The sequence below is a fragment of the Nicotiana tabacum genome, chromosome 18 (assembly GCF_000715075.1).
Source record: "Nicotiana tabacum cultivar K326 chromosome 18, ASM71507v2, whole genome shotgun sequence".
NCBI lineage: Eukaryota > Viridiplantae > Streptophyta > Magnoliopsida > Solanales > Solanaceae > Nicotiana > Nicotiana tabacum.
Window position 1 is genome coordinate 22045033 of NC_134097.1, and position 2517 is coordinate 22047549.

A 2517-nucleotide genomic window follows, 5' to 3' on the forward strand; every position below is an offset into this window, starting at 1 on the left:
AGAATTGTTTATCTCAAAAAATGAGTTTAACAACTAAAGATACTTTGTGGTTTTAAAGATACGTAATATATTCTAATACTAGTAATTATATGATAATAGGCTATATTCATATAGCTTAGCGACCATTTACTCCCCAAATTAGCTATGCTTTAGTGCTATATGAAGGTTAAATGACTCTAATTATGAATTTTGTGCTTTGCAGGAGAAAGTCTTGATTATGAGGACAGTGAACAGTGTTTGGAGCTAATTTGGAGGAAGGAAAGCCAGTCGGAGGTGAATGCACGTGAAAGAAGAAGGAAAAAAATAGAAAACAACTGAACTCCATGAGCGCGGACCAAGCGCAGCCGCGCTCAAGCCGCGCTCAAGCCGCGCTCGTCAGGCATAATAGAATGTAATATGTGCGGTCCAACCGTGCTCGACACTCCGAGGAACATTATTTTCAGGGGTAATTTCGTAAGTTCGGGGGCAACTCTTCTTAATCTATAAGAATCCCAGGCCACCCAAAGAGAAGGTATCAAGGTTTATCAAGGTTTTTGAAGGATTATTGAAGGCAAGAAGAGGCAAGAGGCAAGGCGGAAGATTCAAGATAGAGTTTTATCTTTCTTCCTCTTGTTTTGATCATTAATGATGAATTATACTTTTATGATTGTGAAAATGATTATGCATAGCTAAACATTTAATCTAGGGTTTTCATGGAACCTCTTGGAGGATGAATTTCTGATATGTTGATATAGATTTGCCTTAATAATTTCTCTGTTTGTTCAACTATATTGTGACTGTTGTTAATTGAAGGTCCCTCAATCGGTTGTGCCTATTTAGTATGTATTACTCGGGAGAGAGTGTATATTTAGTTAGTTGTTGAACAACACCACTCCTAACGTATATGAGGGATCAATACGAAGGGTTTAAAGGTGGGATTAGGGATAACGAAACCTTGGGTGCGATCTAAGTGAGCTTTAACTAAGGCCAACTAGCGTAATTTGGCAGAATATGTCTAGTATATTGTTGTAATTACTCGGAAGAGAGTTACGACAGTGAGAGTGCTCATGATCAATAGAAAAGACTTAGGCAAATTTATAGCAAACATAAAAGAGGGGAAATCATAACCTTAGACCATTCTCATTCTTGCTTATAATCAGTTTATAGCTAGTCTTACATTACTCCATTTTTATTACATAATATTTAGTTAATAAACACCCAAATTGTTACTCAAATGTCTGTGAAGATTGAATACGTGAATTTATGTGAGTCTAATAGCTGTGATTGATAGGTTAATTCCATGTGAGATTCGACTCCAGACTTGTTAACCCGGATATATTTGCAGCGACCGCTTTGTCCTTTTTATAAGGCATAGTTGGGCGTGATCAAATTTTTGCATTGTTGCTGGGGAATTAACGGTCTTATTGATTGCAGTTAAAAAGAAGTGCAAAACATTATTTGTGTAGTCGATTTTCTTTAATTTAAACTGACCATTGAAATTCTAACGTTTGTAGTCGTGGTTGTTACAGGTGCATGCCTAGAAACTCCTCAAGAACTAGAGAATTTCTCGAAGCATTATCATATCCTGAGAAAGTCTTCAAGGCATTAAATCGTGCAAACAGGAAAAGCAAATAACAACAGAACTCAACCGAAAACATTGAACCAGACATGGAAGACAACGTGAATGACCCAAATAATAGAAACAACATACATGACCCAAATGATCACGGTGTGGCACCTCTTGTGCTAGAAGTAGCACTATATGACTTGGCACAACTCACATTTGTCAACTTAGCAACTGTTGTTGTGGTCCCTCATATACAAACAGATGCGTTCCAGATCACAAATAACATGCTACATCTATTGCAGAACAAGGGACTATTCTCTGGGTCATACATTGAAGATCCTCAGCAGCATCTAAAGAACTTCCTGTCAATCTGTGCCACGTAGAGGCAGCACAATGTGACACCAGAAGCAATACGTTTGTTGTTGTTTCCATTCTCAGTGACAGGAGCAGCCCAGACTTTGCTTAATTTACTCCTTATCAACTCTATCACTATTTGGGAGGAATTAGTCAAGAAATATTTGAGCAAATTGCATCCACCCAACAAGACTGCTCAGCAAATTGATGAGATATTGAGCTTCAAACAAAGACCAACTGAAATGCTACATGAAACATGGGAGAGATTCAAGGGTATGCTGGTTACATGTCCACATCATGGTATTCTGGAGCAGATGTTGGGGCAGAGATTTTACATGGGTTTAGCAGATACTTTGAAAGCCAATGTTGATGCTTCAGCAGGTGGAACATTTTTTAGTAGGACATTCAGAGAGAGCAAGATCCTGCTTGACAAGATGGCACAGAACTCAGGATGGACAACAAGAAACTCTCCAATCACTCTTGTGGTGCACTCAGTGGCTCTAGACCCAGCTAACTCCATAGCTGAAAATATGGCTACTCTAATGACACAAATGAGCATCCTTACCAAAAAGGTTGAAGAATCAGGCCAGAAGCAGCAGGGACACATAGTTGATGCA

At 38.6% G+C, this 2517-nt stretch overlaps 1 non-coding gene across 1 annotated transcript; it reads right to left on the reverse strand.

The window, feature by feature from the left end:
• Positions 1-2098: 2098 nt before the first annotated feature.
• Positions 2099-2204, reverse strand: LOC142173094 (small nucleolar RNA R71). Its single transcript, XR_012702524.1, has one exon. It is a non-coding gene; the product is annotated as a small nucleolar RNA R71 (small nucleolar RNA).
• Between the last annotated feature and the right edge of the window lie 313 nt (positions 2205-2517).